At 41.2% G+C, this 21,969-nt stretch overlaps 1 protein-coding gene across 1 annotated transcript in view; it reads left to right on the top strand.

Annotated features, from left to right (window-relative positions):
* Positions 1–1,525: 1,525 nt before the first annotated feature.
* The window catches only part of LOC120737498 (astrocytic phosphoprotein PEA-15), a 51,824-nt gene continuing 31,380 nt past the window's right edge, over positions 1,526–21,969 (top strand). Inside the window, exon 1 of the mRNA XM_040038247.1 lies at positions 1,526–1,913. The gene's annotated coding sequence lies outside the window, so the exon portion shown is untranslated. The remainder of the gene's footprint in view (positions 1,914–21,969) is intronic.

Genomic DNA, 21,969 nt, shown 5'->3' with positions numbered 1-21,969 from the left:
CTAACATAGTTGCTTTGTGTTGCAGAATGTGTAACGTGAAACCAATGAAATAATATTTTATTCCCATTGAAAGAACAGACATCGGTCGTTTTTAAAGCAATTTTGTGACAGAAATATCTGAAATACAGACATAAACTCTATAATTGCAGCTGTTTTCCCACTTGTGTCCTTTTTCACTGTACTAAGGGGGAAACCTTTCTTTCGGAGGCCAGAAGGGAGAAACTAATGAATGCTTTAACTTCATTTGAGAGATCAGCACCCAGAAGCACAATTTCTGTTGGCTCGCTGTCACTTTTAAAAGAATGGAGTTGAAGCTGGGGGGGATGTTTGTGACAGAGAGAAAGGAACAGGAGGAGGGATTTGCAGACCGGATAGCGGCTCAGTGACATCAGCTTCGAAAAATGTGTGTGTGGAACTGAGAGAGTATGTGTGGAATCAGAGGGAAAATGGAGAATGGGAAAGAGCTCCCACTCTGCTCCTTTTACCGAGAACTAAAGAGAACACGAATGTGTGCTCGTCGTGTTATTCCTGCTGGTTGTTTGTTTCTTTAACTTTAAATGCATAACAAATATTTCTCTGGGTTATACTCCAAAAAGGCCCTATTTTAATAAGAGATCAATTGAAGAAATGCCCCAAGTTACCCAGTGATGCATCTGTGTGGGTTTGAGCATGTGTCTGTGGATTCATCTTGCAGTGTCAAAGTGTTTTGAGGACTAAGTGAGTGCTAAACATATAACAGTCCATATTACCATGGGCTAAACTAAAAGTAGGAGAAGGTAAAACACATAAAATATTTGGATGGAAAGAAGATTAGAGACTAGTGATCACTGCTGTGAAGCTTGAGGGTCATTAATGGTGTTTTTAGATTGATTACATGACTAAGCCAATAAAAGAAAGCTAAACCAATAAAACAGCTTAGCACAATAGTCACCTGACAGCAAGAAGCTCCCAGGTTTGAAGCTGTCCAAAGACTCTTGTCAGGTTAGCTGGTAAATCTAAAGTGGTGTTAATGTTACTTCAGTGGTTAGCCTGTCCATATGAACATCACATCTCAGCTAGGGTCCTGGATAAGTGCCCTAAACGAGAGTGCTGAGCCAAGGATAAAGCAGCATTCACACATCGGATACTTGAAATTTGTGCAAATGGCGAACAAATTGACATCGAGGGAATGCCTGAATCAGTGCTATCCAGAAGCTCTGAAGAAATGCAAGCTAAAGATGTCCCTTACTTATCCCCAAAAGCATTAATTGAAAGGAAATTAAGAAGATAAGATGACAGTGTGTTACAGGGAACACAATCTAATATTTGATTATCCTCAAGCTTCACAGCCCCCTGAAGTCCCTTCAAAAATCGAATTATTATTATTAGTAGTAGTAGTAATACTAGTATTAGCATTAGTATTATTGCTGCCATATATAGCGTCGTGTTATTGACAGAGTGAGGCGTTGTTTTCAACAGACGATCTCAGGGCGAATCAGACAGCGTGCTTAACCGTGACCGAGAGAGAGAGAGGAGGGGGCAGAGAGAGAGACAAAAGGCGTTTCCACGTTAGAGCAGCCAGTTTCAGAGGCGGATAGCGAAGCAAGCGGACATAGTGACACCTCACGAGCATCATACACCCCAAACTCGTGCTGACAGTTCGTCTAACCCAGGCACCGCGGCCGCGTTTTGCCACGCTGATGAATCACACTCAAGTTCATCACTGAGCGCCTTAAAACCACAAAAGTGAACCGAAACCACGGACTGACCAGGTGGACTTTTTTCCTCCCTCCTTGCACCACGTCTGCCGCCTCTGTCGGGCTGCTTTCTACGAGTTTTAGCGTTTTAGAGGAAATCGTCCCGCAGACTCACGCATCACTTCCATCTCTGTGTCTCTCTCCCTGCCTGTAGCTGACTCATTTTTGCTCCTCGGGGTGAGTACATCTCTTTCTAACTCTCCCTTCCTGTCTCCATCTTTTTTCTTTTTTCTAAAAAAAAATCATGCTTTTTCTCACACGCCCGTGGGGGATTTTTGCTTTAAGACCCATTTCCCCCAGAGTGTACTTCATTCATTTGACCGTCATCCCGCTCGCCATTCATGGACACGGCTCATTTCTGTCATTGCATACCGTTACATGGAGGCTGTGTCGGAGACTCGCCTACTTCACAGACTACTGTCAATGAGAGTTGTTTTTGTGAACTATAAAATAAATCTGAGACCCCTGTGAGGAGGACATACAACATTGGTCAGTTAAGTGATTCCACGGGGCGTTCGTCACAGTTGTTTCTTAACAATAAAATAAACACTTTTAAGAAGCTAAAATTGAAATAAGTGTATGTCCTTTACTCATTCATGGACTTTTAAATGGCAAATGGATGGATGTTTCATTCTCAAGAGTGCACTGAATACACCATTGATTAAACTAATTGGATTGAGTGTGGCTGTGGGCAGGCTATTCATGTATCTAGTGTCCTTTTCATTACACCCCTGCTGAATATCCCCACAGTTTTCCTTGTATAGGCTGGACGATTACAGTGCACTCTCCCACTGAATCCCAGCTATACTGTGTGATAAAAGTCTGTGGTGTTGGTTTAGTAGATCTGTATTCATGAGGATCACATGATCTGGAATATTCTGGCTCTAAACCAGAGGAGCAGATGATAAAGCACTGGTGACCACCTGTGACTGTCCCGGATGGCTGAGAGTGTGTGTGAGCGGATGGGGAAGGGGTGGGTCTTTTATGAATGAATTTGGGTGGATGGCCAACACTTTGTGTGTGCACATGGGTGGGGGTGAGCGGAAGTCTTCTTCCCCAACTGTAACAGACTTATCTCGACTAAGCTACTCTTCTTATTCCCTTGTGAACTTGTGAATAAGGGATCATGTTTGATTTGGCAGATTTTTAGCCAGATGCCTTTCCTGACACAACTGTTTTCTATGGGTGGCTTGCACATGTCACACCAGCATTTTTCTTTGAATGTTTGCAACAGTTTCTACTTAACTGTAAAAGACTTCACGCAAACAAAAAGCTCCAGTGACAAAATTTAAACTATTGTTTTTAAATTCATAATGTTATTTATAAATTTATAATACATAATGTGTCATTTCTAATATGTTCTTAAATCTATAGCTGGCCCATTTTACCGACGCATTGATTATGTTTTTCTTGTGTCAAAAGTGACGTCTGCACAGCTCTGTCCTGTTTAGTGCTGAGGAAGCGAGTGCTTTTTTCAATATTCTTCTGAACGATGGGATAAAACTATCAAGTTGTCTCCACTCAGATAAAACCTTTACATCAGTGCTGGCATAAGAGGAAAGAACAGCAGGTATAATGGGACCATTATTAGCTACAGCCCTTAACTAATGTGTTTTGTTTTTGATAGAGGTTCGACATATGTAAAAACAGCCAAAAAGATTAATTAGAACTATAAAGAGATACAAAAAAAGTAAAAAAGAACAAGGCAATTTTTGCGGTTTAATGCCATTTTACCATCAGTTGTTCTCCCAGTTTACTTTTAAGTCTGTTTTAAGCTAAAACATTCATTGCTGTATGTAAATTAAACCCATTTTATGTTTCCCTTTGCCACTTCTTAAGCCCGACATTGGTCGCGTTGCTTGCTAGCATAAACTCAAGCAGTCATTTTTTTATGGTCAAAAGTTAGAAAAGCATCACGGTAAAGATGCTGGCACAGTATTTAGCATATTTATTAAAAAATGACATGAACAATTAGCCAAGTAGATCCTGATTAACTTTGTTGACATGTAGCTTCTGCTCTAATTTTAGCTATTTGTCATTAATTACTGCATATTCCCATTCATTCTGACCCCATCTGCCACACTCATACAGCACATTGCACTTTAGCGTGTAACAGATGCACAGTGTGACAGCTGTCAGTCCATTTCCTGTTAGGTCACATTCCACTCATTTTTATCCCTGAACACTGTCCAATCTTTGCAAGCTGTCAAACATTCCTGTGGACTTATAATACATCTTTGTGAGGACTTTTTTTTTTTTTTTTTTAACTTTGCCTGAGGGTAAAGCTTAATTTTAGGTTATGAACAGAGCTTAAGGGTCCTCACAGTTATACAAATAGAGGCCTGTGTGTATGAGCCTTGACTAGGCTTTTTGGGAGCCGGTCTCCTCTCTTTTTTGATACATATATACATCGATCTGTCGTTGTGCACACAGAGAAAAGAAATAAGTGGGACAGCAGAAATGTGCTTCCTCTCTCAGGTTCACTTCCTATATATGTGTGTGTGTGTGTCTGTTTGTGGTTTCGGATTTCCTCCTGCCGCCGCCAGGGGAATGTTTGTGGTCGATTGTTTGCAGGCACCGAGACAAATACAGTATTTGGGAAAAGCGGTGTTAAACTGGCGCTTGAAATAATCAACACCAAAGGCACAATATGCTCTTTGATTTTGTTTATTTTTTCCATGCACTTTCGCAATTTCCTTTTCAACAAGCTGTTGGTTGTCGCACATTACAGACAATAGAAATCTAACAAACCCATTTGTGCAACAGCTCACAGCCTAACAGCCAAAGTGTTAAAAGGACCTGTTATTTTTGGTAGAACATTGCTTCACCACAAGTCGAAAGCCAAATGTGCACTCCATTTTAGGCTATATGAAAGCCCAGCGTTGAGTATGGGCATGTCTCAAACCACAGGAAATGAGGAATTGAAACTTTGCTGAGACAAATCTGGACTCACTAACATCCGATCCATTTCCTCTGTCCCCGCTTTTAGTTTCATTTGGTATGAGACACCACAAAGTGCAGTGCATTTCCTCCTCACATTCTCTTGCAGAAGTAAACTTGGCTTTATCTCATAGCAACAAACATTAATAAAAAGATCCATGTTCAATTCAATTCTATTCAATTCAGTTCAATTCAATTCAGTTCAATTCAATTCAATTTTATTTTATTTATATAGCGCCAAATCACAACTACAGTCACCTAAAGGCAATTTATATTGTAAGGTAGACCCTACGATAATACATACAGCGAAAAACCCAACAATCACATGACCCCCTATGAGCAAGCACTTTTGCGACAGTGGTAAGGAAAAACTCCCTTTTAACAGGAAGAAACCTCCAGCAGAACCATCTGCTGCGACCTGTTGGAGAAAGAGAAGGAAGACAGGATCAAAGACATGCTGTGGAAAAGAGCCAGAGATTTATAACCAGTGTTGGTCAAGTTACTTGAAAAAAGAAATCAGTAACTAATTACTGATTACTTCCCCAAAAAGTAATCCCGTTACTTTACTGATTACTTATTTTCAAAAGTAATTAATTACTTAGTTACTTAGTTACTTTTTAAAAACACGATTTACAACCTGAATAGGTAATAAAGCGATAGATCTTTCAGCCCAATTCTAATTTTTCTGCATAATCCATCATACAAAATGTAATCAAATGGAAAAGTCTCTTTTTAACTTGTTTTGTTAGTTTTAATCTTTTAACTTTATGCATCAAGCAAAAAATTAAATTATATGCACCATTCTCTGACTTGAATAAATTAGTTTAACATTTAAACCTATTTTCTACACATTCCAGCACATAAAATAAAATATTTTTTGTGTTTACACTCACTCTTTCAAATAGATGCAAGTAAAACACAGCAGAAAATAAATAAAGTCAAAGACTCAGCGGTCCTTTTGCTCTATTTTCACCTGTAAAGCAGGAGTGGGGTAGGTGGAGGTTTACCCTGGTGCAGGTGTGCCGCAGCGGTCAGTGGAAGAATCCGCGAGTTTCTCTGTGAGTTTCCCATCACGTCGTAGCGCACTCGGTGCTTGCTTGGAAGTTTAGGGGTTTTTTTCGCTGTAAAAAGAAGTTTTCTTCCCATGCACAACGGACACTAATGTTTTTGTCACTTTTTATGGAATCAAACTCAAAGTAAGGTCAGTACTTCCACGCTTTAAACGCTGCACACTCATACTCTCTCCCGCACTCGATATATTATCCATTGTTGATCTGCACACAGCTGTTGTCACGAACGTCGCGCTTGCTTACGTCACTGTCATGAGACATTCTCGCAAAAAAAATCACGGTTTTAGTAACGCAGTAACGCAGTAACGCAGCGTTCCTACGGGAAAGTAACGGTAATCTAATTACCGTTTTTGCAATAGTAATCCCTTACTTTACTCGTTACTTGAAAAAAGTAATCGGATTACAGTAATGCGTTACAAGTAACGCGTTACTACCATCTCTGTTTATAACTAGTATGATTCAGTGCAGAGAGGTCTATTAACACATGCTGAGTGAGAAAGGTGACTGAAGAAGAAAGACTCAATGCATCATGGGAATCCCCCGGCAGCCTATGCCTGTTGCAGCATAACTAAGGGAGGATTCATGGTCACCTTATCCACCCCTAACTATACTTTAGCAAAAATGAAGGTTTTAAGCCTAATCTTAAAAGTAGAGATAGTGTCTGTCTCCCGAATCCAAACTGGGAGTTGGTTCCATAGAAGAGGGGCCTGAAAACTGAAGGCTCTCCCTCCCATTCTACTTTTAAATACTCTAGGAACAACAAGTAGGCCTGCAGTGTGAGAGCGAAGAAATGTTAACTGCCAGTTCTGAAAAAAAGTTGGGAGATGCTCTAATATGTAAATAAAAACAGAGTGCACTGATTTAATTAGATGTCCACCTGCAGTTCCTTTAGAGCAGGTTTATTTCAGCTCTGTGGTTCGTCACACTCGAATCGTGTGTTTTCAGCTGCTGATGAACAATCACTAATTAGTCATCAGTCGTTTCCTTAAGTTTGCCAAACTTCAGATTTTTGTTCAGAATTTTGTTGGTGTCTCTCAGTGCAGAAAAGGAACCCACAGAAAATGTATATACTGAGAAAATTTACAACTATTTTAATGCATATTTTAGCCCATTTTCAATTTCAGGGCATTAACACATCTTCAAACAGTTGAGACAGGGCCATGTTTATCACTGTCTGGGATCCTCTTTTAACTAATAGTCATAAACAGAATAATGCCTGTTTTCACTGCAATACTTCCCGAGAGCCTGATGATCGCGGGCATCAAAAATTGATTTTTGACTTTGTTTCATCATGATATCTACTGCCGTATCAGTAGTATTAGTATCATTTACTTTACTAGCCTTTGGTTGTTCTATCTCAAATTTTGAGACATGGTACTGCCATCAAACTCAAAACAATCAAAAAAAAGATTTAATTACATATTTTCTCAGTTTAAACATTTCGTATCTTTTCAGTATTCTATTATTATTTATTAACAAGATATAGGTCCATGAGATCCTGTCAAATACAAACATTTTGAAGAAGAATGCTACGCTTTAACCACTTGTACAGCAGGCAGCCCCATCCTTTACCCAAGATATTGAACTACAACCAAAACAAACTGCTAAAAAAGCAAAGAAAAAATGCAAAAGTTGACATTTAATCTTTTACCATCCACCATTGAGATCGTGATGAAGCAACAACATGAGAACATTTTCAAAAAATTAGAAGAAGGTAGAACGTGACGTAGCCTTATGTATCAATTATCAGTTATTATTAACATTTTCATTTTTGTTTGTTAGCACACTTTAGGATATTTCATTTATTTTTTTCAAATCCCATTGTAGCTTTCTCTGCTACTAAAGTTTCCACGATCAAATTTTTATTAAAAATTTATATCATTTTATTATTGCTTAGATTTAGAAGTTGTTAAAGAACTGCATTTTTAAGTGATTAAAAGTCTCTGACAAAGTAGATAAAAACCTCGGCTAACCTTCAGTTTCTCAGTGGCAGATCACACTGACAGCAGGTGACATCCATTATTTAATAAAAACCTTGTATAGGCTTGATCTGACAACAGTGCATGCCAACGCATTACGCTGGGTAATTAAGCTCACATCGTGCTGAAAACAAACACAGACGTGTGTGGTCTTAAAGTACAGACTCGGGTATCATGAAAAGCAACCTGTGTTTCGCGGCGAAGATGCCTCGCCGTCACTCTGGAGGGATCATTTCCTGCAGCAGGAGATCCTCTGACATGCCTCCCGGTTCACAGAGGGGAACATATATTTCACTGTCAGACTATCCCTGCCTTTTGTTTCCCATTGCCTCTCACCCTTCGGCTGCAGATTTATTTATTTTCACCATGTGTACACAGGGCTCCCCAGGAAGCTATGAGTTACAGAAGGTCAGTGGTATTATGGCATGTTACATCACTGCCTGTAATCTGCACTACAGCTTGCAACGTCCTGCAGCCTACTTTTCTCAGCTGTGTTTAGGTGTCCGCTGACAGATTAAACCCTAGGAGCAGATTCCACTTTCTATCCAAATTGGAATATTTCTGTCTATACAATCAGCAAATAATATAATCTTTTTCTTTTTAAAAATGCAACAAAATTTGCACTGGAAGCCTGCAACCCAAACCAAACGAATCTTCTGCAACAAATAAACACATCCAAGTAGTTTTGAGGATTTTTTCCGTTTTACTTTCTTTTAACGAGTTAAGTATCAAAGTTCAGCTGCAAATTAAGGTTGAATCTATGTCACTAGTGTTTAACTGGGTAATTCTCTTAAATACTATTTCTTTCCATTTATCGTGGATGGATTTATGAAACCAACCACCTAAACACCAGTGAGTCATTCTGCACTCTGCTAGCAAACTCCTGTATTTTTCAATGTGGTTGGGTTTTTAGATCAAGTTTGTAGAAGCAACATGTTTCATTTTGCAAGTCTTGCAGGTAAAACTTTTAATTTGTAATAATCCAATAATCTCTTTTCAGCTGTATTGAAGTAACCGTGTTATCTTCATACAAAACAGACACAACATTAAAATCCAATAATAATAATTAAAACCTAATACTGTTTCAAATACTGTTTTCTCTCTGCAAACACTTGGTCAGGCTCCAGCCTCCCTTCAAGCCTAAATAAGTGAGTAAGAAAACAGATGGTTGGATGGATGGCAGCTGTGGCTCTCAAGGCAGAGCAGGTCATCTGCCAGTTGGAAAATTGGTGGATCAATTCCCATCTCGTCTAGGCTTCATGTTAACGTTTCCTTGAGTTTATGCTATGTGCATGGATCAGAGTGTGTGAATGTTAGGTTAGGCACAAGCCTCACTATGTAAATGTATGAGGCTTGTAGAAGAGAGAGCGTTGAGTGCTGAAATAGTCAAGTCCATGCCTTGATGTGACAGCTCTGCCAAGTCAAGGCATGGACCTGGGATTGTGTTGTTTTGCAGCAGCACCCCATTCTTTGAATAGGGGTGGGGCCTCCATGCGTCAGTCTTCTTCTGGTGCATAACACAGATGCTTGGGTCTGGGATCTGGAGAAGTTGAAGGCCGGGTCAGGACCCCAAGGTATTTGTCATGCTGCTCACCCAGTTTGTCGTGTGGCAAGGTGTATTGTCCTTCTGGGCGAGGTTGCTGCAGATGGAGAGAGTCATTCCCGTTCTGGGGGTGATTGCTGTGCATCAATTTTTAGATGGTGGTTGTTGACGTATTAACATGAATGCTTGAGCCCAAGATTACTCATAACTGCACATCATCTGAAACAGTATGAAACCTTGGTCAGATGTCTCCGTTTCAGTCATTGGGGTCATAGAAAGTGATACCGCCAGCATGGCCGAGCAGTGGTCATGAGTGAAACCGGAACCCACAGCCAAGTTTACCACCCCCGCTGATTTAAAAAAATGTCAAACACTGTTTATTGTTTAAAATTTACCCCGAGCACCGTCCGCTCCACTCTTTGGCAAACAGGATGCGATGCCTTGAAGGGGAAGTCCGCATTTCCAATTACATCACCAGATGTAGTCTGTTTTTACTCCCTGCTCTCTTGAATTCTCGATACATTGCAGATCACGCGTGGGTTACGTGGGTTTTGTCTTTCAAAGCCACCCACACGCCTTCAGTATATCCTAATGTTCTGTCGTGTTTGCAGGTTAATGCGCTCGACAGATTGTCATTTTGATGTTTACCTTAAAATTTTGCACGATATCCTGTATATATGTTATTAGGGAAAAGAAGAGGAAGCGAGCAGCTGGCCATCATTAATCATGCATTCAAACTAAAAGACAGATTTACCTTGTGTATCTGTATGTGTGCTGTGATGTGTTTCAAAGTCACACATGTCAAGCACTCTCGATGCAGCCAAAAATTTAAAGAAAAAAAAAAAAAAACACCACAGATTTAATCCCTCTGGCAACTGCTTGGTTGCGTGGTCGTTTGGTTGCTGTGCTACAAGTGACGCCTACACAGCTACTTTGTAATGCTTGCTGCTACTTTTGAAAATGTTCTTCTGCACTCCTCTGTGTAAGTGAAGCTATGCAAATAAAACACACCGCAGTTTTCCTCTTTTAGGGCGGAGCAGAAACGTGCTGGCTTGGTTGCAGGATGGTGTGATTTCAGCATGATTGTTGGTTAAACTAGAGTGATTCTGTTAATCGCTTTATTTATTTGTTAAAGGAGAGAGGGAGAAACACAGCAGGGGTGTTTTTCTGCTTTAACACAGCTGTGGAAGTGTTTCATAAGCCCAATCTGTCTGACTGGCAGTGTTTCACAGTGGCCACAGTAATGGATAAAATGATCTGCACACACACACACACACACACACACACACACACACACACACACACACACACACACACACACACACACACACACACAGTACACCTAAGCCTACACAGACGGGCCAAAGTCACACAGACAGCAACAGCACAGACTGACACATGCGCAAACACAAATGCTCTCTATCCCTCTGTTTTGCATGTATGCACAAACACACACTGATTAAAGCCATTCCTCTTCATCCGTGTGCATAATCTCCTCTGCTGCTTGACTCCAAATGAAACGCCTCAGTGGGTCTGATTGGATTTGATAAGACTTGATTCGATTGAAGCAGGAGAGGAAGAGAAGCAAAAACAACTCTCGTGTGTGTGTGTGTTTCAGGTGTTACAGGATATTATGTCAAAGGTCAGCTTGTATTGTTGTACCCGTTTCCACCCTTCTCTCTCTCACATGCAGATGCTTGTTCCAAACCTTCTAACTGATTGCTGCTGTTGATCGAATGCATTTTAATAGTGTTGTGCAAAAGTCTTGAGCCATCTCTCACTTCTTTGCATTTTATTTGAAGCAGCCCGACTGTCTTGTAAATGTTTTAAAGTGCTCTTGACCAGCCTTTCTGAAAGTTTATTTGCCTGCTACTCCCCTATGAACCATTTAAGCATAAAAAAGGCGCCCAACTCAAGGTTGAACCAGTGTTGTGTCTACACATAAGAGAAAACTTAGCCAAGAGTTATTTTTAAATGATATCTTCAGGCACTTTGTTATAAGCAGCATGTCACAAAAACACAATTTGTTCCTTGTGTCCTTAAAAAACTAACAAAAAAACTAAGAAACTGGAGAAGTGACAGACAGATGAAGAGCACATGATTCGTATCTAAAAGTCATGTACTTGAGAATGAGAAAAACGTCAAATTACACAAGAACTGGACTGAACATCTGTGCAACAGGTCTGACAGTGTGATGACTCCAATTTTGAAACTGTGTCTACAACCACCTATAAAGCACGATGGCGTCTTAGTCATGGTTGGGATGTTAATAGTGCTGAGGATCTCGTCAAAATCAATGGAAATTTGAACATAGAAAAGTGCCATAAGAATTTCATCCACCATACAGCATCATCTGGAAACCATCAGATTGACATTGGCTTCATTTTTCAGTGTGACAGTGATCCCAAACACACTTCCAGTGCAGGGAAAATATTCCCAGATAGAAAAACACACAGTGGAACTCCATCAGCCATGGAGTGACCTCACCACAGCTCGAACCTCGACATTACTGAAGCAGTGTGGGATCATCTGAAGGCAGTCAACATCCAAAGAAGAGCTTTTCATGTCCTTCAAGAAGCCTGGAGAACTATACCCGAAAACTACTTAAAGAAATGACAAGAAAGTTGCCTAAGAGAGTTCAGACTGTGTTGGAGAATAAAAGTTGACCCAACAACTATTGACTTTCAAGCCCGTTAGATTTGTACAAACTGTGTTTTTGCCTCATATGTCGTTTTTACATGTTTGTACTTGTTTCACCATTTTCCTAAAATATAAAGAAATGTGGGCTGGCTCAAGACTTTTGCAGAGTACTGTATTTAACAAGAACATGTTGCTTGTTTCGTTAGACGTGATGAGAGCTCTGTTATATTAATTTTGGTCGGGCAACAGGCTTGCCTTTGTGCTGAGCTAACGTTGTTGTGGCTGTAGCTTCACATTCACCTCATATAGTCTACTTATAACTGTTATCAGTCTTCTCGACTTGGCAAGAAAGTGAATAAATGGATTTCTCAAAATGGCAAACTACTCCCCTGAAGTAGGAGATTTTAGAACACGCGTGTTACAATATTACAGACAATAAAAGCAAATAAGTGGTTCACTGTTTTATCCCACCTGCGGTTATTTCATCATTTAAGGTAAAAGTGAAAGTAATAACAATAAAAAACAATCCCTAAACCACAGTAACCTGAATGAGCTCATCTGTGTGTTTATGTGTGTCACAAGCAGCTAACTTTTTTATGGACAGTTTTTGTTTTTGTCTCGCAACAGACGAGGAGTCAGCCTGTGGCGCGTAGAGAAGCTGGCAGTGCCCGTCGGGGGGTCTGTTGTGTTTGTGCTTCTTCATCTGCTCGTTGGATGATGATGGATCTTTGTGTGTGTGCGTCTAACTGTATGATGAAGAAGCTTGTGGCGTGGGTGGAAAGCACGGGTGTATAACAGTTGCTCTGATGAGCAATGAGCGGCTTGATGAGACACTTTGTGTTATTGAGGTGATTCAGAGCTGCAGCCGCCTTTTATCCTGCCCTGAGCTGGGCATAAACTGAACCAAATGTTGCCTTTATGTGCCTCCGTGCTCTCACAAGCTTTTGAAATACTGCTTTACTTTTAAATACCGTGATTTTTCACATACTTGTTTCCCCTGCTCACAGCTGTCTCAACTCTGATCATCCATCCACGTCTCAAAAAGGATGTTCGCCTCCTGAATGAATCAGTTAGAGCCCCCCGAACGTGTCTCTGAATGCCTTACTGCTGTTTCTTCTGTCTCCTTGTCAGCTGTTATGCATGTGTTCTTCATTGTGTGCACACATACTTTAAGTGCGGTTGAAAAGGCCTCGGGAATCAGGTTAACCTCCTTGCTGCAGAGATAAAAAAATTCAGAGTACATGCGCACACACACGCGTACATATGGATGTAGCTTCTCTCCGCTTCAAATGAGACCGATAAAATGCGATGCAGGCGTCAAACTTGTTCTGGGTACGTTGTTTATGTAACCCTCTGGGGACCCGTGAGTCCACCTAGTGCTCGAGGTATTGCAGTCTGCACTAATGCATTGTACCATTACACAAAGACCCGGCTAGAAGCTTTTATGTAATACCTTTTCACGACTTTTTGGAGCCGATAAACACAAGGTGAGCAACGTGCTGCCTGCAAGCCACATCTGCCCTTGTTGTTTAGTTTTGGTCTGATCCCAGCACTTATTCAAAATTTAACAACCTCTTCAAATCGGTGAGTTACGTGACATTTTTATTTATTAGTTGGAAGAATGTTTTCATAGAAACAGAAAAGTTCACATTTAAAAGAAGGAAAACTGCATAAATCTCTATGGCTTTTTATTTTCAGTTACATGCACAACCTTGCAAAACTTACTGCCATTCTTCTGCTGGAAAATAAGTTTAATCCTCAGAGCTGCTGTAATCGCTTACTGGCCACATCATTAGGTACTCCTGTCCAACTCCTGAACATAATTAGCCAATCACATGGCAGCAATTCATGCATTTAGGCATGCAGAGATGGTCAAATCGACCTGCTGAAGTTTAAACTGAGCATCAGAATAAGGAAGAAAGGTGATTTAATTTGAAGTAACTGAACGTGACTTGTTTGTTAGTGGCACATGGGCTGGCCTGAATATTTGAGAAACTGCTGATTTGCTGGGATTTTCCCACACAACCATCTCCACAGTTCTCTGTGATAAAACGCTTTGTTGATGTCAGAGGTTAGAGGAGAATGCCCTGTAACAGTACCTCAAGAGCATATCTGAATGCACAAGATGTCAAACCTTGAAGCAGAAGACCACACTGGGTGCCAGTCCTGTCAGCTAAGAACAGAAAACTGAGCCTACAATTTAAAAAAAATTGGTCAATAGACGATTAGAAAAATGTTTCCTGGTCTGATGAGTAGACCAGGAAACAGGAAACAACATGAAAGGATGGATCCATCCTGCCTTGTGTCAACAAGTCAGGCTGGTGGTGTAATGGTGGACAGGATATTTCCCTGTCTCTTTGAACTCGTTATTACCAACTGAGCATAATTTAAACACCACAGCCTACCTAAATTGTTGCTGTCCATGTCCATCCCTTTATGACCACAGTGTACTTATCTTCTAAAGGCTGCTTCCAGCAGGATAACACACCATGTCACAGTTCACTGTACTCAAATGGCCTCTACCATCAGCAAAAAAAAGCACCTTTGGTACGTGGTCGAACGGGAGATTCTCATCATGGATGTGCAGCCGACAAATATGCAGCGACTGTGTTTTGCCATCATGTCAACATGGACGAAATTCTTTGAGGAATGTTTGCAGCAGCTTCTTGAATCTATGTCATGAAGGCTTGAGGCACTTCTGAAGGCAGAAGACGGTTCAACCCAGTACTAGCAAGGTGTTTGTAATGACAGTGAATGTAATGTGTTGATATCCTTACACGCTGCGTGAATTATTTATTTAAATACAACTAACAGTAAATATTATATTTGCCCTTGTGTGGTACTCTGGAGAAAATCTGCAGGTATTTGCTTGTAATATAATTGCTGCAATATAATTTAATGAAGCAATTACACGTTCTTTCTCACGGAGGACTTATACCCACTAACTGAGCAATCTTGCTAGTTGTATATGCTCTTGATTGCAGAAAAATCTGTTTCTGCTTTGCTTTCGCGCCACTAAAGGATGCGAAATGGTTTAGAGTAATTTTTTACTTTTCACTTTGAGGCTCTGGGATGACAGCCCAGGGCCTCAAATGTTGCCATGCCTTCAGATGTTGTCACAGAGATGTGTACAAGATGTCCTTTAGCGTTGGCGGTTCAATACACTGAGCCAAGATGTGAGCCTGACATGAGCCAAGACATGGCGGGCCTTTTTTATAAGGCCCAATAAACTTCACAGTAGGGGGGAATTTTTGATGGGTGTTTAGCAAGTTAGTCAGAACTCTGTCAGTGAGGAGACTGCGGTGCTGGCAGCGAAGGTTTTGGTACTTAAACTACTTGCTCAGTTTCATGTGCTACAGCATGCTCTTTTCCAACATTAACCATGCATCAACCTTGAAAACTGATGCCGAACCAGTGTGTTCAAAGATGACGCCGAGGGGTCTTTTTGCAAGCATCGATATGTAAGGAATGAGGAGTGGGTGAGTTTGCCCCCTAACTCATCTGATATGTGTTGGCTGCAATAAAATTTTCCACGATTCAGTTTTCAAACAGAACTGGCGTGTAAGTGGACTCTCGCTGTTTGTAGCTCACAGCCATAGTGACCTTATAGCTGGCCTCCAACATGCAGTTCAATATTTGTCTCACACTCCACTCTCTGTGCACTCCATTATTACAAACAACCCTTTTAGTCATCAGCGCCATGCACTGCTGCTCATGTTGTGCGCAGGCTCTTGGCAGACAGCGTTTGGAAAGAAGTTGAACTATTGAGCGGTAAAGTCAATCTTACTAAACCATTAGCAGGAAAGGCAAAGCACAGACACGTCGTTGCTGCTGGGTTTCTGTGAATGAAAGCATCAACACAATCAGCCAATGAGAGACAGGCGATTAATAACCCTCCTATGTTCCTTTTTAAAGACCTTACACAGCATCTAGTCTCACATTAGCATGTGCAGGAGAGCAAATGGAACTTTAATGGTTGTATTGCATAAGCAGTAATTGAATCCAAGCAGTCTCCATGATGAAAGTTGTATTTCAATGATGCTGATAATTACAGCAAGAGCTGAGAGCTTTAAAGCAGGCGGTTTGGTAACCGAGGGACTATTTATCAATGTTTCATAATAATACTGCTACTTATCGTAGTTAACATGTGTTTTTTAATCAAGGGGGTTGAAGCAGCTGCTTCACTGTAATTCTGGATGCTTTGATGGCTGCATAGCTGCCCTTTATGTCCAAAAACTAAAGGGGGCACAGCCGATGAAGCTTTTAAACATAGTAAAGAAATAATTACCTACTTTATTCAGAAGTTTTCTTAAAAATCATGCTTGTAAAAAAAGTTCCCATTTAAAGTAAGAATTTTACTTTAAATATCAGTCAAATAAGTCAGTGCAGATTGAGATAGCTCAAGCGCTTCACCTTTTTTCATGAAATTTTGTATCAGATGATGAATTCAAATAACCCTTTCCAATGTTCCTAGTTTTTTCTAAGCCCTATAGATATCTCCATTGGTGTCAGTAAGGTTCATCTGATTCAATTCAGTTTTATTTATATAGCACCAAATTACAACAGCAGCCACCTCAAGGTGCTTTTTACTATAAGACCCTACAATAATACAGAAAAGCCGAATAATCAAATTGGCGACTGTGGGAAGGAAAAACTCACGTTTAACAGGAAGAAGCCTCTGGCACAACCAGGCTCAGGAAGGTGCTGCTGTCTGCAGTGGGCGGTTAGGAGTGAGGAGAGGAAGACAGAATAAAAGACTTTTCAGTGTGCTGAGTGAAAGCATTAGGTTTGTGTTAGCACTTGTTTGCCTTAATAAAATTCTGCAATAAGTTGATGATTTTTCACCTTCCTCTTGCAACTGTGGGCACAAGTTTGATGACATTACTTTTTCTTTGTTTGTTTATGTGATATTTAGTTGATATGGGTTGAATGTGCCAGATCACAGGATTTAGCACATGTCACAAAGCTCTATTTACTAGCTTACAACAATAGCTATTGTATGCGTTTCCTTGTAAAACCACTAGAGGTCTCCTGCATTTTTGCCTGATTACAGTGGATGATAACAGCCTGCTAAGTTGGCTACAAGTTAGAGGAGGGTGTGTACTTGTGATATGCATGGTAATTATAATGGCTTATTAACGTAACGACTTTTTAGTAGATTTCCAATAAGGTGGATTTCCTCTGATTTCCCATCTATCGCCACCCTCACAGAGCATGATGATGTATTCAACAATAACTACCAGGTCACAAGCACAACATGATTTTAAATATTTCTGTAGCTGCTGTAGTCTGGCTTTGCCAACTCATTTAAATGTTAGTTATTCCCTCAATAACGCGGATGAGAAACCCTAAATCCTAGAATTGCACTCAGGAGTTCTGCAGTGAATTCATATATTGTGTTGTTTTATTAGAGAAATCTATAATAAAGCAGTAATGTGAAGAGGTGATGAGGGCTGGCAGGTAAAGTACCCCAGTCTTGCGTCTCCCCTGATGCAGGTTGATGGACTGAGTTTCATTTTCTCTGAATTGCACCCATCTTCCTCCCCAGTACCAGCACGCTTAATCCACTAATGGAACAATATAGCGAACTGAGTGATAGAAAGAAAGCCTGAAAGAGGCGGGGAAGAGGAGAGGAGGCAGACGAGCCGGCAGAGTAATTTGAAATTTTGAGTCACGCCTGGAGTCTGAAACAGACTGAACAACTTGTTTAATCTCTAATGGACTGTTTGGGGACTCCAACCCATTTGTGTGTGTGTGTAGGTGTGCATGTGTGTGCGTGTGTGTGTGTGTGTGTGTGTGCATGAGGGGTCAGTGACTCCAATATAGACAGCCATTCCCCACAGTCCCTGACCATTTGACTCCATGTCTATGTTAGTGAAAGAGACAGGGAAGCTGCCATTAAAGATTTCCTCTCCTCTACTTCAGTGTGTTTCTGAGTGTGCGCACGTGTCTCTGTCTCTTCGCCACCGTTTGGCTCGTGGTTGTAACGGCCTATGACTCATACTATCCCCAACCTCCTCCCCTTCCTCCACCTGCACCTCATCCGGCCCTTTTTAGTTTCCATCCTCTCTTTTCTTTTTACCTCTTCTCTAATGTTCACATCTTTTTTGCTACGAGATTCAGGGCTGCAGCAGCTTTTGTGTTTTTAGTTACAGTAACTGTTAAATTAGGATTTCCGAGATTTGTCCGAGATTAAGAGTAATCTGTATTTCTTCAGTGACACCACAGTCACACAGATGTGCACCTACCCCCACAGTAACCTCCAGTTGCTAGGGAAAAATATGTAATCACCAACTGGTAACTGGAGTTTGGCTGTTGCTGGGTGAAATCAGTTGCAGAGGACCAAAAATGTCCTTGTGCTTGTTTTGGTCACTATAAAATTGCTGCACTTGCTCATAATTGAATGGAAGAGGCCAACCTATCCACAAACACTCACTCTGCAAACCACAAACGGAGAATGTTGGAGAAAGTAAAAGTTTCACCTTTTGAAATGTGTTGCAGTGGCAAGGAGCAACTTTCAATCTGAGTTTTTTTTTTTTTATGCCTCAAGTGTTCGCAGACAAGCCATTGTCTTCCATGCAAGCTCAGTGGGCCATGGTAAACTGCTACCAAGTACAACTGTTGCTACCTCTTTGCAATCAGTTTCACCAAACAACTATCAGAAGTCACTCACCAGGGAAATCATATTTTTCCCTAGCAACCAGAGGTTACCAGGGGCTCGCCAACCAGTCTGCAGACCTGTGTCAGTGAGGCCTTATGAGACTCATGCACAAACTTCATCGCTGAATTAAAACACAGTTTAATGGACACAAAAAAACAAAATCTAACCTGTCATAAATAAAACCTTGAAATTGAAAAGCCTGTTACGTTGGCTTTGCAGCACTGTTGTATCCTCTAAGATTAGAACGTTCTTACAACAGATAAAAGACAGATGAAAAATGTGATTCATGCCGCAGCCAGTAAACTTAAGGCTCCTGCAGGAAATCAAGGTGGCAGTTGTTATTATGTAACGCAAGTTCTCAGATCGGTGTTTGGTTTTTGTGCTTACGAGATATGTTTGTGAGAAGAAACAAAAATGCACGAGGATCACGAACATTTTCTGGAAATATGCTCTTGCATCAGTGAGAAAGCTGAAGGTTGAAGGTAAACACCAAAATAAATCCTAGTAACTGAATGTAAATTTAAAAAAGACCTCGTTAGGACCTCAGTTTCTCCCCTGCTGCGTTGAAGGATTGAGCCAGCTCTGGTACAGACCTATAAAAAGAGGCTTTTTGGCTTCCTCGCCTAAACGGGTCAGAACGGGGCGGAATAACATTCTTACTTCTCAGCGACAAATCCTCTCACACATCGCGGCTCCTCTGCCTTTCTTGTCATGCTGAAAATATAACAAAAGGCAGCTTCTCCTCCTCCCACTTCTCCGCCGTTTCCAGCTCCTCCACCACCCCTACTTTCTCCTCCTGTCACACAGTGGAGCTGCACGATTGCAGCCGACACTCCGTGAAGTGCGCTCCATGTGAGCGTGCGCATGAACGTGATGTTGACGTGCTCTTGCACCACTTCTGTCGTGTCTTTAATCGCATGCCCCTGTTTGTGGCTGTCTGTTTCTGTGTTTCATACATGCAAGCATCCATGTGGGTTGATGGTTGATGATGCTCTGGCCTGTGCGCTTCGGTGTGTGTATGTGTGTGAGCGTCTGCAGCTGTGGCTCTTGTCCACTGTGTGAGCCGAGGTTATGGCATCCTGTTCCTTTTCCTTGCTGCCTCTCCATCTGGAGGAGAGCCAGCCTCAGTGAACTGTGCATTACAGTGGGATACAGCCCCATTATCACTGTGGAGAATGCCGGCATCCAGACCCAGGCTGGCTGTTCAACTGTGCATCTGTGTTTGTGGGTGCAAACTCATGTGTAGAGGACAGACTTTTGAGTTAAATTAACAGAAAAATCTGTATTTAAAAAACTATTTTACTGGAGTACGTCTTTATGTGCATATGTGTATGACTTTTGTGTGCCTGCCAATGTGTTAGCATGTTGTTTTCACTCCTGTAGTTTTATATCTGCGACAACCCAAAATTTAGAAAATCTGTTAGCCACTCTTCAAACCTTGTATTTGAGTTATTAAAACAATTAATTGGCATCTGTGATCCTTCTCTGTTTGAAAAACACAAATAAGATGTCATTGTTCTGCTGGAACTGGCATCGGATCGTGCGTAGTTCATGTTTTGATTGGTAGGACTATGCAAACATCATAGCAACCAAACGAAGCAGCCACAGCTCCTCATAATGAGGAAACTACACATGTTTTAGAGCTACCATTAAAGCCTTTAAACATTAAGGTGGTTGATGCAAAGAGTTCGGGTGAGCTGTATCTTCTGCTCAAACTCTTTTTATGCTTGGACTCAACTAGAGCTCAGGTTGATTGGCAGGATTCACAGTTCAAAATAGTCCCAGGTTATTTCCCTGTGATATATTGGCAAACTGGCCAGGGTGAGTCTGCACCAGCCTATCCCAACTGTTCCTCGGTATCCAGTTCCTCAGTAGCCTAAACTGGATAAGTGGAAGAAGATGGATGGATGGACCCTTTGCACTTCATTGCCTGAAACAAGCTCTTCCTAATTTCTAAAAAACTTCCTTTTTTAGCTAGGTTTTATTTCCATTGGCTGCACCTCATAAACAGAACGTTTGAGCGGTGAGTGGGTGGGGCTTCTATGCTCACAGCCAAAGTTGTCTATGACATCATCATGCCAAACCAAGACTAGTGTTTAAAGCATCCGGAGCTCTTGGCTCAAACAGGTTAATTGTAATAATATAAATATGATTAACATGTGATTCAAGAAGGACTAGTAGTACAGTGGTTAGCACTTGCATATCACAGCAGGAAGGTTCTGGATTTAAAATCAGTTCAGTTGAGTTTTGTCTGCCTCTCGATGTATGACAGGAGGTTCCAGCCTAAAAATGGATAGTGATGAATATAAACATCCACCACTGTAACTGTATTTATGTGACATCCAAGAAAAACTATCGTAGTAAACCATCGAGGTCAGGGAAAGTTCATTATAAATATAGTAGATATATTCATGTGTTCATCACCTCTGCGCGGACACGTTCTATTTTGACAGAAACTGAGTTAAATATAGTGAAAGCCCACTGAACACGCCGGGAGTCTCACGCTAACGCTCATGTCTAAACACGACATATGCTTCACAGTCATAAATACAACAGGCCAACAACAGGAAAGCCAACTTTTTTTTTTTTACAAAGGCATAATGTTCACACATTCATATCGGGCTGATAAAGGTGAGACCGTGGGTTTGTGCAGGTGTTTGTCAAATACACACACGAAAACATGCAAATACACCCACACAGTGGGACAGTGTGCAGCAGATGAAGTGTAGGATGCTAGCTGGAGAAAACCAGTATGTATTTTAGTGAGTCCCAAGCAGAAGAAACCTTACAGTTTGCCAGCTCGTTATATGCAAAGACAACAAGCTTCTCTCTCCTGTCTTTCTTTACTACCTTGCCCAAATGCTCCAGCAGCATATTTCCATGTAGTTTCTCCTTTTGGGATCAGACAGGAGCCAAACAGGAACTGATCTTTTTTTTTTTTTTTTCAGTCTGCAGCTTGAAGTTATTTATGCAAAGGTGCAGTGTGCAAAGTGAGTGGGGAACTTAGCCTGCACCATCAAAGTCAGAGTGGGCCTTTTATCAGCATTGCTTTGCATGTCTGCATAAGTGATTCTGACCCAGCGTGTGTGTCGCTTGGCCCCCGTGCTTGTTTCACTGCCTCTGTTTGCATATTGCTGAGAGAGACACAAAGAAGAGAGAGAGGAAGTGCACCGTATGTGTGGCGGAGGGCCTGGTGTTGCTTTTTAAAGGTAGAATAGCCACATCGTGTCCAAAGCTGCGCTCGCCTCCAGATGCCTTCTGTTGTTCTAGAAGGCCTCCACAACAGAAATATCAGGGCAAGAATCTCATCCCACTTTGTTGTAGATTATGTGGGATGCAGCCTTTGAAGTGTTTTCACCAGCAGACAGAGATGGGTGCTTTTGCTTCTTAAGTTTTAAAA

The sequence above is a fragment of the Simochromis diagramma genome, unplaced genomic scaffold (genome assembly GCF_900408965.1).
Source record: "Simochromis diagramma unplaced genomic scaffold, fSimDia1.1 OVJJ01000413.1, whole genome shotgun sequence".
Classification (NCBI taxonomy): Eukaryota; Metazoa; Chordata; class Actinopteri; order Cichliformes; family Cichlidae; genus Simochromis; species Simochromis diagramma.
Note: the sequence above shows the minus strand (reverse complement) of the source record. Positions and strands in the feature narration are given on the sequence as shown.